Consider the following 16514-nt stretch of genomic DNA (forward strand, 5'->3'; position numbering starts at 1 on the left):
CCACCCGAACCACGGCAGCGCCCGCTCGCCTGCATCCCTCGGTGCGGATGAGGATGCTGCACGGGGCCGAGGGGAAAGGGCAGGGTACCGCGTTCTTGGCACGGCAAGAAATGGCAGGGTTGGCTGAAGGCCTGAGCAGATGATCCACCTCCAGCACACAGCTGTGTTATTTCTGCCGCCGGGAGATAAAAGGTTGTAAATGCGTCCGAGCCGGGTGCGCCGGAGATATATTTCCTCAAGACAGGTGAAACATTCACCGGTGGCGATTGAACCAAAAAACAACGGTGTTTGGAGATATCCTGCGGGCTTGACCTGCTTGTTGGGGATGTCCCATCCCCATTCCCAAGCTCGGCGTTGCCGAGCCGCCGCGGTTCCTCCCTACGCCCCCGGCACGGCGAGTGGGTCCGGCACGCAGGCGGGAGGGGGTCGCGACGGGCTGATAACAGCCCCGGAAACCCATCAGAGACACCCAGCCCCAGCCCTCTGCCTCTCGTCAAAATTACCTGCCAAAGGAGGCTCCGCTCCAGCCCTGCACCTTGTCAGCTTTTACGGTAATAGGAAACAGCTGCTCGTGGGGGATGGCGAAGCAGAAGTGAAAGGGGCTGGCGGGGAGGGAAGGGGGGGGGGGAAGGAGCCATTCATAATTTTTGCTCCTTGCCCGAGGCTCTGGCGCGAGGCAGGGATGGGGAGGAGGCACCCGAAAAGCCCGGCGGTGGGGATGCTGAGGATGCTCGGACTCCCCGGGACCTGTTCACCTGCCCTGAGGTCGCAGCCGCAGCCCGCACACATGCTGGGGTCGTTTTTTCCAGCTTGGTGGGGTTTCCCATTGCCCCCAGTTGTTCTCCACTCTGATGCTGGTTCCTGACAGCGTCCCTCTGCCTCTGCTCCTAGGAAAACATTACACAGAGGAGGTCCCATCTAACACCAGAGCTGAGCTTCCCAGCCCAGCCTCAAGGTCATGCGCAGGAGATAAGCTCAACTTTTTACCCAAAATAGCCATTCCACACCCCAAACTGCCCGCAGAGCTCAAATCACTGCTCTCCACAGCCCACAGGTCTCCAAGGAGGACTGGTCCCATGGGAAGGGTTGTCCTCTGGATGAGACAGCATCATCCCTCCCCGTGCTCCAGCACCCCAAGCCCTGCAGCACCCCAAATTTTCGGCTTTCCTTTTGGGATTTGCACCCTCCTTAGTGCTGGGAATAGGAACAGGGTGAGGATTTACACGTCTGCCCAGGACGTGTTGCTGGGAAGAGCAGCATCGTCAAGGAACCAGCTCCGTAATTGGGTTAGCTACGCTCATTTTCAGGAACAGGTTGCTGCTAATGAGTTTTAATTAAAACCATCTTCACGGTGTCAGCAAGTTGAAATCAAGGGCAGCTATTAATATGGACAGTAATTCTCCCCGCCGGATTGGCAGGCAGGCGGCAGGTAGGACCAGCCCTCTGCTGGCATTTCAGTTTTGGGGCAAATAAGGCAAAATTGGCCAAGCCAAATGGCTCGAACCCCTCTTGGACCCCGCACGTGAACCCCACGCTCGGCTTAACCTCTTCTAGCAATGCTTTCTCATTTTCCCATCTCCCAAGCTTTCTCCAGGCTAATTTTAGCAACCAGAAGGTTTCTCCGGAGCTTAATCCCGCTCCCAGCAGGGGGAAGGAAGAGTTTTCCTGCTGTGGAGTCACTCTGGTTTTTTTTGCCCTTTTTTTTTTTTTTTTGCCATGAAAATGCAAGTTTTGGGCCCTCTGGAACTCTGGAAGAGATTTTCCCCTTCTCCATCCCAGCCCTGGCTCTGCCCTGAGATTTCACAGCTCATTGCAGCCACGCTTTGAGTACATCTTGAGTGTTTTAAAGACGATTCTTTCATGCTCTCTCCAGCTTTTAACGCTCGGGGGAGATGGGGCTCCGGCGGTTTCCGATGTACCATGAAACTTCATCTGTGCCGGGAACCGCTTCCATCGGCGGAGGAGGAGGGCGATGGGTGCTGCTGAGCATCACTGGGGGCAGGAGAGGATCGAACCGACGGGAGCGCAACCCTGATGCAGCGGCGTGCTTTTTTCAGAGCTGCCTATATTCACTTTAACGAGAGGCCAAGTGTATTTTGTGCACGGAAAAACTGGCCTCTACCTCTATCCTTGCAGTTCTGACAGCTGGGTGAGGCTCATGGGTTGCTCAGGTAAAGGATTTAATACACTGAGAGCAAAAATTTCACTTCAATCCATCAGTGGACAATGAATATTGAATTCCAGGGGCTGTTTGGGTCCACACCATTTCCCTACCCAACCCCCAATACAAGAAGAGCTGAAACATGGTTCTTCTCATGTCAGAAATGCACCATTTTCCTCTTTTTCCCACAAAACCAGGTCTCCACCCCAAATACGTGGCTGCTGTTGGCTTTTTGTCTCCCTCTTGTGACTGGCCTGGAAAGGGTTTCCAGCCGGCTCGCTGCGAGGAGGTGGGATGCTCCACGTCGGGTCTCAGCTCCACGCCGAGGATGGGCTGGGCACGAAAGGGCTGTCGCGACATCGGGCAAGAATTAAAAGCAGCTCAAAGACCCACCTTCTCAGTGCAGGAATCACAAAGGCACAAATCCTGCGTGGGCACGTGTATCGCTTATCTGCCCCGAAGCCCAAGGACCAGTGCCTGTGGAGAAAAGCTGCATTTTTAGAAAATCTCAAATCTGTCTTGCTTACCCGGAATAAAAAGACCCTGCTTTGCTGTTAAAATAAAGGGAAAAACCCGCCGGAATGATTTTTTTTTTTTTTTTTTAGGCTGAATGGCTCCAGAGCAGGCGCGGGGGGTGGGTTTTGTCCGCACACGGTGCCTTTAAGACCCCGAACCGGAGGGAAAACTTGGCTTTTCCCAGCGCTGGGCAGATGAAGAGATGATTTGAAGCAGATGTTGGAGGCAGCAGCGTAGTGCACGGGGGCGGACGGGGCACGGCGAGGGGTACGAACGGTTGGGACCGAGCCCCCGCCGGCAAACCCCGGGCTCCCGTCGCTCGAGGAGGGGCTGAACTCGCAGCCCCCCTTCCCGGGCGATGCGCTCGGCAGACGGACTCCTAACCCAAACCAGATGGGAGAGGACAGCTTTTTTGGGTATTTTTCCAGGGAGAGAATGAGGAGCTGGTGAGATAAAGTGATTAAAATAGATCATCTGCAGTAAGACAGCCAAGGTGCCCCGGGGATGAAGGATAAAATTTGGGATAAAGCCTCCAGTGATGGGGATTTTGCTACATCTCCCTTGCAAGGATGCTCTTGCAGGGATGCCTAAAAGCATGCATGGATGTCAAGCGTCTGGAGAGTAGGGTTTTTTCCCATCCTAGGAAGCAGAGTTAATCCATTCTCCTTTCCAAGACCCAACTTGTGGCAGGTTTGACAGTCCCCAGATCTGCCTTCGCGTTTTCTCCCCATCCCTCACCCGGATCCTGCAGCGGGACCGAGGTGTGAACGCAGCATCCTCCTCCTCGCCTACTGCCGGGCTTGGATTTCACACGGGAAAAAATACAAGAAGTCCGGGTTCCTTCAGTCCTGGTGATAATTTGGGGTGCTTTTTTTGGCTGGAATGGGAGATGGTGCCCGTGTGAACTCCATGCCCCTGTTTGGAGGATTTTGGGGAGGGCAGGAGTGCCGTATTGCCATGGCTGTCACGTATAGAGATAGCCCCTCAAAAAGCACTGTGAAATTTCCTCTTTTTACCTTTTAGTTCAGAGAAAGCAAAGGAAATGGGATGGGTATGTCATTGCAGTGGCTGATCTCCATCTACACCACAGATTTCACCGGCATCTGCGGGAAAAGCTATTTTCGCAGCATTGCATGATGCCACGATGCACTGGCTCCGGCCAAAACTGAAGTGCAATGAAAATCCAATCTTTACCCAGGGATTTTTATTTATTTTTTTTTGCTGACATCCTCCCTGCAGACTGTCCTATGCAAAAAAAAACCCCAAAAACAAATCCAAAAAACCCCTTTTCTTTTGCCTTCATGAGGCTGGGACTCTGCATGCACAAATTCCTCCTGCTCCCCTTCCAAACCAGCCTTGGAAAAGAATAAAATCATTGAATTAGCCAAGTTAATCAGGTGAGTTTCTGACGCACCTCATTTATCTTTCTTTCGAGCCTGAGCCCGGGAGACCCAAAAATGGGATTAAGTGCAGCGATAAACAAAAGATCCCAGACGGCCAAGAGATTTGTGGATTTTTCCCCTGATCTGAACTCTGCGCTCTACGGCCCAACATTTGTTTTTTATTTTTGAAAAATAGGAAATGACGGAATTGGGGGGGGGGGGGGGGGGGGGATTATTGGCTTCTGCCACACTTTAGTGACCGATTAAAATAGCCTGGCGGAGATGGGCGGAAGGTCTGGCAAGGTGATGGCCGGCGGGATCCACTAATCTGCCTTATTTTGGGACCTAAACAAAGGGTCTTCTCCAGCCTGTTAGTGAAGAAGGGTTGTGGCTGCTATCTCCCCTTACCCAGCTGCTTCCCTGCCTGCATCTCCCTGTCTGGAGGGGGAACGGGAGCTCATTTTTGGGTTATGCAGAGTGCGAGGATGGGGATGAAAACACTCACGAAGCTTTCCCAGCCGGCCTGCAGACACCCTTGGCCACCTCCATCCATCACCCTGCATCCAGCCCCTGTAGGCAATCCATCACTTGCGGGAGCCCTCTCTGCCCACAGCATCCTCCTGATGCCTTGCAGACACCCGGCTAAATTCCCCTTCCCCCCTCCCCAACCCCTAGCCTGCCCTCGGATTCAGCAAAAATCACATTTTCGGTTAAAAAAAAAAAAAAATCCTTTCCTCGCAAACATTCCCACCGCCCATCGCTGGTTTATGTTCGGCGGGGGATTTTGGGTGCTACGGAGCTACTGCGTGCACCGAACATAAACAGCAAAGCAAAGACGCTCTGTGTCTGGAGGATGTCACGGCAAATGGAAATGCATCCCTAGATCTTTTCGGCAGTGTTCTAGTTTGGGGATAAGTGGAAGTCCTTCGCTAGGATTATACGAAATAGAGACGGAGAGGGTTTCAAAGCCCTCGAGTTAAGTGAAAATTTTCTAGCAGCTTTCTCCTTTCACATTTGGCTTTTCTTCCCCGAATGAAATATGTTCCTTCGTCTGGAATTTCCTGAGAGGAGCACAGAAACCCATAGTCACGGTTTGAAAAATTATCATTGATCTCTACAGTTCTGTAGTATTAAGGAAAACTTTTTTTGCTGGCAGATTTTAAGGGTTTCATTAAAAAAAAAAAAAAAATCCTACATGGACAGCAACCAGCATCTCGCTGTGTGAACTCTTCTAAGAGCTGCAGTTTCATTCCTAAGGCTCCTAAATCAGCATCATTTGCAAATACTGAATCTAAGGAATAAATCTTCATAAGAAATTGAGTGGTGTTCCTTTAATTTAATAGAAAACCACCCTGGAAGGACAGAATTCAGTGCTGGATGGAGGAAACTGCTTTTTCTTTTTGCTGCTTGAGATGCCCTAAACCCAGTCCACGCGGGTTTGGATGGACTGTGCAGGCGTTGAAGTGACCATGCGCTGGTCTGGACATAAAACCCCAGACACACATCCACAGGGAGAAAACTCAGCCACCCCACCATTTTAAGCAGTTATCCAAGCGGAAAATCAGTTAGAATTTGTTTATGGGCTGGTGGAGGGGGAGAGAGAGGGAGGGCAGAGGAGATGTTTCCCAAGGAATAAGTGTTTCACACCAGCTTACGTGTGCATTGAGATATAATATCTCAGGTCAGCTGGAAATAGCTCCCAAAGACCCTGTGAGCCAGGAGTGTTGGGTTCTTCATTTTCCCCTAAGACCTTCCGCCTTTTTGGGTTTGGGTTTCACGCTTCCAGCATCCCAAAGGTATCCCAGAGCATCCTAAAGGAGTGAAGCTAGGCTGGAGGCAGGACGAAGAGGTGGAGGTGACCTTCTGACCCCAACCCAAAAGCAGAGGAGGCACCTCCATCCCTATAACCACTAGATGGTGCCAAGAGAAAGACTGTGGGAGGAACAGGGTGGGAGGAACGAGGTGTGGGGGGGTACCCACACCACCAAAAATCCCCTGGGGGTGGGAGGTTTTGAGCATCGCCGCCAAATCCGAGTCTCAATAGACCAACTGCAAACTGATGAGCCAAGTCTTGCACCGAAAAACGGACGGTTTGCGGCTGAAGACCTCCCAGAGGTTGTCCATAGGGAGGCGGTAGGCTTCGCCATGGCTGTGGAGCATTTAGGACCTATCCAACAGCTGTGCTGGGTGATGCAGGTCTAGTGGGAAAGTCCTTGGTTGGTTTATACTGGTTTTCAGGCTGATTTCACTGCATGCGGTTGCGCTTGCACCAGAGGTGCTTTCTACACTCCTCCTGTCACTGTCCCCATCAGATGTCCCCGGTTTCCTCAACCGATGAAGATGCGATGCATGGAAAGAGGTAGATATCTCTGCCATCACGCTGGAAACTTGTAACTATGGTGAGATGCATCCTGACTTGCTTATCTATGGAGATGCCCAAGGCAACGAAGTGCTCCCTGCACTGTAGGGACATTTCTCCTACTAGCTGAGCACCCAACAGAGTAACTGCCCTCCCCACAGCCATAACGGGCTGTAAACTTGCTGTTTCCGCTGACACATAATTTGGAAACCTAAAAGACTCAGGTGGATCATACAGTGTCATCAGCCCATTTTGTGTTTGCAAATGCCTTCCAAGCCAACCGGTTATATCGTCTCCTTTATTCCTCCCTTGCAGCCAGAGGTCCTCCACAGCCTGCCCTGCCTTTCTCCTTGCAGCTCCTGCTGCCTTCTCAGTTCTATTTGCCAATGACCTACTGGTAAAAAAACCCACAGGTACTCTAAACCCAACTCCTGGCTTTCCTCAGGTTGTTGTTCCATCATTGAGTGTCATTTCTTGATGTCCATCTTGTCCACACTCATAACTGAAGCCCAACCTCTGCAGAAACCCAACGCGTCTTCAGCTCCAGGAGGACGTTTCAGAGAAGACTGATATGATCATGTCACTCAGGCTACATGTTACCTAAATTCAGCTGAACCAAGAGCCAGAGACATGAGATTGCTCATAACAGTACCCTTGTAGGCTCCTGCTGCAGGAGAAAGCACGGATGGCAATACTGCTGGGGTGGGGGAGACGTAGGTGCATTGGATGGACCTGCAGATATTACAGCCTCCTTGCAAACTGGGGGTACGAAAGACCTGGAAGGATCTGGGGAGCATCTCTCGGTTGCGTTTCAAGATCAAAAGCAAATCTCGTTTGGCTTCGTTTCAATGAAAGCTGAAAGCTTGAAAAAAAACCCAACTATAAAAGCTGTGAGAAGTTTCTCTGTATCTGTCATCCTGCTGAATTTGCCCGTCCATGCCAGGTCGCCCGAGTTGGTTTTGGGTCTTACACTCTTTATATTTCTCCTAAAAGCCCCAGTTCTCAGAATCTCATCATTACAGATGAACCTCAGCTTTCTTTTCTTTTTAATTGAGGAGGTTGCTAGACCTGCCTCCACCTCGAAAACGTGACCTCGGGGCACCTCAGAGGCCCAGCAAATCCTTGCCTGTTCCCAGAGGACGTATAAAAAGAGCTCATGAACGTTGAGGTCCTCTCCACGCTGGGGAGGGGGGAAGGGAGGGCTCATGATGCCATTTGAATCTGCTTTGCGGTATTGATTTGCCGTGAGAGGAGCTTCGCTGCAGCTAGACAGGTTGAATGGGCCAAACTCGTTTCATATCAAAGGCTTCAGTCTTAAACTGGAGTAGGGAAAAGAGCCAAAAAGTGCAGAAAAAGTTAGAATTGTTGAGTTTCCCATGGGTTTTCCAGGGTTACCATATCTCCCGTGCAATAAAGAAGACCAAAGAACAACGCCGTGGTGCACACGGAGACGAAGGGATGGGATCCACACCGCCACACATGATGATGTTTTCCTGGGGAAACTGAGGCACAGAAGGATTTGGCTGTACTGAAAACCTGCAGCACAGCTGATAGCTGGATGGAAACATGCTGAGTGCCCTTTACCCACATGTTTTCATCCTAACAGGCAAGAAAAAAATTGCCCACAGCGTGGGCAATTCTCAGGACTTTTCTGCAGTCAGTCAATAGAGCTGGAAAGCTGCTACGTGGCATGGGGATGTGTCTCCAGGCCCTCTGTCACCCTTCTCCTTCTCTTCTCAAAGTCCTGCGATCTGCTTTCTTCACCTTGTATCATCCAAGCTGGAAAAGGGATGTGAAAGCAGCACTGGGCTGGATTCCCCATCCACAGCATTCGCAGAAATTGGTGGGTTCTTCTCGTTTTTCCACTCCCTTATCCTGCAACCAGTAGGGGGGATGAGCAACGTGTTTCCAGAGAAGAAACCACTTGAACTTGGTTGCCAAGCTGAGGCAAAACCCTCCAGGGAAGCTCTTTTTTTGTCCCTCACGTTCGGATGCGGCTCGGGATGGAGCAAGCCATCCCCATCCCCAGTGTCCAGGAGCTTTTCGTCTTTTAAAATCAAATTAAAAAAGGTGCAGATTGACCTCGGAGCCAAAACCCAGGGAGGAAAAAAAAAAAAAAAAAATCCAAACCCTTCTATTAATAATCTGCCTGCCGAGCATCTCCCTCCTCGTCCCTTCGCCCGCACGTCTCCGACCCGGGGAGCCAGCTGCGGCGTGTAGGAGAAAACGACCCTGTCACGGCTGTCTGCGCTGTGTTATTGTTAGTGTTACGTTACAAATCCCCTTTCCATGCGGAGGTCCCGAGGGGGGTCATAAACGGGGTGGGGGGAGAGGAGGTCAGGACCCTGCCAATAAACAGGACCCCCAGCCCCACCGCCGCCTCCCCGCGGCGGCTGGAGAGAGGCAGACGGGATTTACTCGCTTGATGGCAAACTTGGTCCTCCAGATCCTGGAGGTGATCAGCATCCCTTCCCAGCCAGCCAGGAGACAGCAATCCCCTTGGAAATAAAGCACGGCAGCGGTGTGGGGTAGCCGGCATTGCTTACAACCCCTTGAGGCTCTGTCTTGCGGAGACGAGGCTTTTAAAAATAGGTATAAGCAGGAATCGTTGGGTTTTTCCCCGTAATTAGTTTGTGTTGTTTTGGTGGCAACCTCCAGCCAAGTATTGTCTTCCAGTGAGGATTCCCTACACAGCTCAGGGGCTGTTTGTAGGCGTGTAGAGGTGCCAAAATATCTTTAAAAATATCAAGGAGAATGGCTGGAGAGCAGCCCTGAGGAGAAGGCCCCAGGGGTGCTGATTGACAAGAAGCTCACCATGAGGCGGCCATGAAGGCCAGCCGTATCCTGGGCTGCATCAGAAGAAGTGTGGCCAGCAGGGCGAGGGGTGGGATTCTGCCCCTCTGTTCTGCTCTGGGGAGACCCCACCTGGAGTGCTGCCTCCAGCTCTGGAGCCCCCAGCAGCAGAAGGACATGGACCTGTTGGAGTGGGGCCAGAGGAGGCCCCGGAGATGCTGGGAGGGCTGGAGCCCCTCTGCTGGGAGGACAGGCTGGGAGACGTTGGGGGGTTCAGCCTGGAGAAGGCTCCGGGGAGACCTTAGAGCCCCTTCCAGTGCCTAAAGGGGCTCCAGGAGATCTGGGGAGGGACTCTGGATCAGGGAGGGGAGCCATAAGACGAGGGGGAATGGCTTCAAACTGGAAGAAGGAAGAGTTAGAATCGATATCATTAAGAAATTTTTCCCTGTGAGGGTGGTGAGCCCCTGGTGCAGGTTACCCCGAGAAGCTGTGGCTGCCCCATCCCTGGAGGTGTTCAAGGCCAGGTTGGACGGGGCTTGGAGCAACCTGGTCTAGTGGTGTCCCTGCCCATGGCACAGGGGTTGGAAAGAGATGATCTTTAAGGTCTCTCCCAACCATTCTATGATTCTATGATTCTATAAGTGTGGATGGAAAGTTGAGGCTGATGCTCTGGATCCATTCCTTGTGAGGTGGTTTTGCAAAGGCTTTTGGGCATCTCCTGATGCAAAGGAGATTTTGAGAGCATCCCGGTGGGGAACACAGCATTTGGGATCCTGAGCAGCAGCAGGGAAAGGGCTAACGTAAGATCCCGCAGGAGATGGATCCCATCGGATCCCATTAGGGAGGTGCACAGCAGCCTATCGGCCAACTATTGGGAGTATCGTAACCTCTTCTCACCATCTTACCCTGTGCTAGACCATGCCAATGAGGATGTTTCTTATTAATTAAGGATATGTCTTATTAATTAAGGATATTTCTTATTAATTGAGGATGTTTCTTATCTTAATAATGTGTGGATTTATTTTGCCCCACGGGCCGCAAAAGCAAAAATCACCCAAGTGAGGACCAAACCTCAAGCTCTCCTGCTTGCATCCCCTAGGTCGCTTCCCACAGCCTTCTCCAACACCTTCTGCCCTCCCATGGGCACATCTACAGCCCTGGGTAGATATTTGCAGAACAGGGGGAAGATAAAGTTAAAAAAGAGGGACTTATCCACTACGAGGACAGAAATAAAACTCCGCAATAAATCATAGATATTACGAAGACCGTATAGTTCAAAGCATTGAGGTTTCCAGCTGATTTAGGAGCTCACTCAGATGGGGTTGAGTGAACCTGCTCTCCACAGGCAACGAAGGTTTCGGAAAAAAATCCCTCCCATGGCCGCCGTGGGAGGGTTGCAGGGGTGGAAGCGGCAGTTCGTTGCCCGAGTCCGAGCAACTTTCGGTGATGTCTCTGAAAACCCGGTGCCCAAAGAGCAGTTTGCTGCCCACGGACTGAAAAACGGTCCTCCCGTGCCTGACTCATGCAACCAGGCTCAGCCGCTCTGAAACCACCTTGCAGGTAGCCCGCTACTAGGAAAAAAAAAAAAAAAAAAAAGGAAAAAGAGAGAAAAAGAGAAAAAAAAAATTAAAAAGAGGGAAAAAAAGAGAGAAAATGAGGGCTCAGCTGGATGAAGCTGCTCAGCTCGCGCTGGTGATGGAGCATCTGGGACTGCTCTTAGGTCCGGCACCGGAGCAAAGTTTTAATAGCCAAAATCTGGGTAAAAGTGAAGTTTCTGCTACTGCAAACTGCAACTTTTCAGGAGGGTGCAGCTCACGCTGGGCTCGTTAATCTGCACCTCGAGGAGTCAATAAGGGACCCACGTTTCTTATCGTATTGGGCCATATTGTCGGCGATGCTCAGCAGTAGAGGAGGCTTTTGGGTGGGATGATCTCCACGCAACGAGACGCGTTGGGTTGCTTCAACCGTCTCTTTTACATTGCATCGCTCTGAAAAGCAAATACCGTAGATGCAGCAAAGAGATTTCTACGAGTCTTCTCGTGCTGAGCTCCTGAGTGTTACCATGTACACCCAAAAAAAAAAAAAAAAAAACCCAACCAAACCTGAGGCAAACAGCGCGGTGACTCAGAGGTATGCGCGATATCGGTTTCGGGTAGATGTGAAAAGAGCTCCCCGTCTCATTTCTGCTTGCGGGTCGGGTTGGTAACAGCTCCTTTTTTAAAGACAAGAGGGTGTGGGGGTTTTTTTGTTGTCGGTTCTTTTTTTTTTTTTTTTTTTTGAAATTTTTGGTGTTTTCTTTTGTTTTGCAGATGCTTTGCCCAGCAGCCAAGCGAAGCTCTGGCGATCAAGATAAAGGGCTGAATGGCAACGGAGGGCCCTGCGAGAGGCAAAACAAAATAAATAGGCGCAGCGAGCTGAGAACCGCAAGACTCAACGCTGGGGTGGTGGTTGGTTTGGGGGTCCCGCTCCGGCTCTTGGTGGAGCAACCTGGGGGATGACTCAGCTGGAGCAGAAAATGGGCTTCATGGACTTCAAGCCCTTGGATGTGTTTAAGAGACGTTTAGATGTGGTGTTGGGGGATATGGTGTAGGGGAGAACTTTGTAGAGTAGGGTAGATGGTTGGACTCGATGATCCCAAGGGTCTCTTCCAACATAGACAATTCTATGATTCTATGATTCCTTCCTCCAGGTTATTTATGCAAATAGAGATGGAGCATCTTCCCTGTGAAAACTTGCAGATTGATGCAAATCTATTGAAAGGTGTTGAGGTCGGAGAGGGAAACCCAAGAGCTCCTGGCCCAGATGCCGTAATAAGCTTTATTTGGGGGGAGTTTAATCCTTTCGCAGATCAAAGCCTTTAATTGCATCATTTTTCACCAGGAGGATGACAAAGTCATGATGCGCTTTGCAAGGGTGAAGATACCCCCTGTTCGTAGAAATAGGGAAACTGAGGCACGGCGCACGGGGACGTGACTTGCTTGCACGGATGGGCTAAATCGTGGTCCGCTACAATATTTCACACTTATTGGCAGATTTTGGAGCTCATTTTTCCCGTTTTGGTGGGGTAAATCAGGGGCTGGGCTTAAACCGCTGAGAAAATAGTCCCGTATCCAGGGAAACTTTGCCTGACAATGAGTCAGGGGAGGAAACGGTGCTGAAAAGGTCAAGTTCATCTCCAAAAATGCAAGCCGTCGTCTGTTTTGACAAAGTCCCCCTTTTCTGAAGTTGTATTTTGCCCATTACAAAGAGAAGCTGCCTTGCCTGTTCACGTATCCCAATAAAGGCTGAATAAATAAATGATAAAGAATATGTTCAATAAAGAACATATATGGTCGTCCTTGACAAGTCCCTCTCTGCCCCTCGGTCGAACGCTGTGCAGGAGCATCAGCAACTTCAGATGAAAATAAACTCTCTCTTTCCTTTCCATTCACTTTTCCTCCCCAAACGGCCTTTTCTTCAGAAACCAGAAACCTCCAGGATCAGAAAGGCTCAAACTTTCCGGCTTTCTTTTTATGGGAAAGTTGGAAAGAAAGCATCCAACAATTTGCATTTAGCAAACTCCCGATTTTCCACGGATACGTTCGTTTCTCTTTTTTTTTTTTTTTTTTTTTTTGGATCAGCCACGAAGTCATCCCCTCCATGAGAAAGGCCTCAGAAGAAAGGAGCAATTTGGGCTCGATTCAACCCAAATATCAATAAAAAAGCAAAGAGCCTCCACTTTTCTCCGCCTGTTTTGCCAAGCGGTGAAAGGCTGGAGCATCCTGGGGACCGAGGACTTCGCCTTCATCCCCTCTTTGCCCATCTTCACGTTGAAAAGCAATTTATTAATGAAGCCTGGTATAATTATATCCCCCCCTCATGCTACCGTAATCAACAGTCTCTAAATGAATGGGGTTAGTGCATTTAATTCCCATTTTCCCTCCGGCTCCATCCCCCCCAGCCCCAAATTTCCTCTTCCCCACCTCATAAAAGGATTTTTCTCCCCAAGAAATGTAGTGACGATTTTACTGATGGGGTCAGGACCTTTTTTTTTTTTTTAACTTTTTTTTTTTTTTTAAAAATCCGTTTTATTGCCCCCCCTGGGGAGTGAGGCTTTCCATCTGGGGAGATGTGTAATGCAATCCAAAAATAACAGCGCGGCCGGAGAGATGGAGAAATGGAGATCGATGGTAAAACCCCGCACCGAACCGCCCACCCCATGGTGCAGGACCGGCATTGCATACGTTTGAGAGGAAGATTTTTTTATATATATATATATATAGTATGTTTATCCCCAAGGCATTGTTCTTGAGGGTTCAACACTTAAAGAATCCCTCGGTTCTTAAAAAATGACACGGGTGAGGATGGGAGCATCTTAAACCCGCTTTGCCCCCATGGAGATCTTGGCAACATCTGGGTCTGGGTTATTCTCCCCCAAAAAAAGCCGTGTTTCAGGGGAGGTGCTGGACCAGCTGCACACCCCTAGGGATTCACCCCAGCCAAAGGGGGCGGCATTTGCCTTGTAAAAAAGGGGGGAAAAAAGAAAAAGCTCATTTTTGCTTTTATTTCACCCTGTGCCCCACACCGCAGAGCCCCAGCCGTGTCCAGATGTGTGGGCAGATGTTCATAATTCATCTGATAATGAAGAATCCGGTGAAATGCTGCAGTACCCCGGCGCAAGGTGGATCATATACACTTAAAATAGTACTTTTCCTATTTTTTGACTCAACCCAAACCCCGCGGTGGATGAGCTGCAGGTTACCACGTCCACTCATCTCTGGAGCGCTGCCTCGGAGAGCAGCGAAGCAAAACCCACTTTTCCTCCAAAAGAAGTGGGTGTGTCGGCAAATCCACCACCACCCCCCCCCGCCACCACCCCTCCAGCTCATCCTTTACAGCATCCCGTCTCCTTTATCTTCTTTTCCATTTCGCTCATCTATGCCTCCGCGTCGCCTTCCCCCTCCCCGCCCACCCAGAAAAGAGAAGAAACCCATAAAAAAAAAAGAGCGTCCTTTGGCATCACCGCGTCCTTCGCCTCGTGCCGTCTCTCCGTTACACTGAGCGCAATCACTGCGTGACGCTCAGCACAGCCCCACCACCTCCACCTTCATCCACACTAATCATTAATATTAGTGTTAGGATGTAATTAAGGAGAGGAGGGCATCCCTCTGTCCTCGCCCGTTTGGGTCTTGCTCTGTAATTTTCGGGGGGGTGGGGGCTTCTCAAAGCAGCATCCAGCACCCAAACCTGACGGACGCCATCAGGATGTGGGCACGAAGCCTCCCCCAGGAACCATCAAAGCGGACTGGTGTGGGCTTGCAAACCAGTTCAAAGGGCAGGGTGGGGCTCCCGGTGGGGATGCTGAATTCGGGGTCCCTCATGCAGAGCCCTCCGGACCACTCCGCCGCTGTGCCCACACTAAATCGCACCGGAAAACTACATTTTGAACCCAAACCCACTCAAATTGGTCAACTCCGCAGCTTAGAGATCTCCCCAAAACGACTCAAGAATGAACGTAGCTTTGGAAAACTCACCCAGGATGGGGGTACCACCCCTCCCAGCCCTCTCCCAGTCTCCTGTGCCTCTGCTCCACCCTCCCCGTGGCCTCATCTTATCTGTGTGAGCCCCAACGGGCGTTGGGTGATGCCTCCAGCCCTTCGCAACCCCCACGCGGGGAGAAAACGGTGGCTTTCGGCATCCAGAAAAAAACACCCGCGGAAGCCGCCAGGGCTGCTGAGGACTGACCCACCTCGTGTCGCGTACCGCCCATCCCCATCACATCGGAGAGGCTGTAAAAGGGATGGCGGAGTCATTTGCAGGCTGATAATTCAATATGGCACAGGGTTTTTTTTCTAAAAGCCACTCCGAGCACCGGCTGCGGGTCTCCATGTGAGTCATTCCCCCCGGAGATCCACCAAAATGCCCCCTCTATCCTATTTTTTTTTAACTTTCTGACCACTCCCGGCCACCCCAGGAGGTGGCAGGAGGGTGGATGTCTGGTCAGCAGACGGCAGAAATCCACCCCGAAAACTTTCGCTGCTCAGAGTGGAAACGCTGCCTCTTCCGATGCTTGCTGCCACCCCTAAAACCAGCTATTTCTGGCAAAAAAAAAAAAAAAAAAAAAAAAATCACACCCATAACTGACAAAGCATAAATATCGGGGCTGGGGGGTACTTGACGTATGGGCAGAACACAAAGCTGCATTTTTCCTGGGAAAAACTGGGATAGGATAGAAAGGACAGGGTGGTTTGGGGGATTATTTTATTATCTGAGATTTATTTAATAACCAAACCCCAAACATCCAAGGAGGACGCTTTTCAAGTCACCTTGCCCCAATTCTCCCCTTTGTTAAAAGGGTTGCAGAGCTTCCAGCCGGGAAATAAAACTCCATTATTTATTTATTTTTTTCCCCCCACCTTTGCAATCAAAATAAACACCTATTTGTTTTAGAAACGTCTGTGCCATGTTTGTTGGTTCGCAAAGTGCAGAGAGAAAGATCCCGACCCCGCGGCTCTTCCCATCCGTGTGCTCGAAGAAAATAGGAAAAAAAAAAAAAGAAAAACCAACAAACCCCAATCCCCGAGGGCTGGGCCTTTTTCTCCTCATTTAAGGAAAAATAATAGGCAAAATGTTAAAATTGCTTTTTTTTTTTTTTTTTTTTGCTGTGGTTTTTTGGGAAGCGGAGCTGACCCTCAGCGCAGCCGACACCACTAGAGGGCCCAAAAAGTGTTTCGAGGGATGTTGGTGCCTCCCTATATGTGCTCTCCGTACCCTCTGCTCGTGCAGCCCCCGACCCCTCCAGAAAAAAATAAAATAAAATTAAAAAATATATATAGTTTAAAATACCAAAGAGCTGAAATTAAAAAGGCACCGGCGGTTATTTGGAAGGATTTTGCTCCTCCAAATCTCCCGCAACAGCATATCTCGATGCATTTTACACCCCGTTTGCAATCGCCACCCTATTTATACATATTTATAATCTATATTTCACGTATATTCGTATCTGTATGAAGTCATTTCCTATCCATACAAGTCGCATGGATGTAATTCCCCATCTCCGGGGTGGAATTCAGCTCCTGGGCTGGAAGAGCCCCACTCTGACCCTCCTGGCCACGGCTAATGCCCGTGGGCTGCGGGACCCCATCGGCTCCAGGCAGCTGCGGCTGAAAATTGATAATTATTTCTCTTGGGGTTTTTTTTTAAATGGCTTTTCCACATTCCTCGACGAAGTGAAAAAAGGAACTGCTTTTCCTGGCGTTCTTCCCTTGCGATATTTGCGTTTCAACTTAGAAAATATAGAGGTAAAGACCCCACCGGAGCGGAG

The sequence above is a fragment of the Vanellus vanellus genome (assembly GCF_965231255.1).
Source record: "Vanellus vanellus genome assembly, chromosome: 21".
Classification (NCBI taxonomy): Eukaryota; Metazoa; Chordata; class Aves; order Charadriiformes; family Charadriidae; genus Vanellus; species Vanellus vanellus.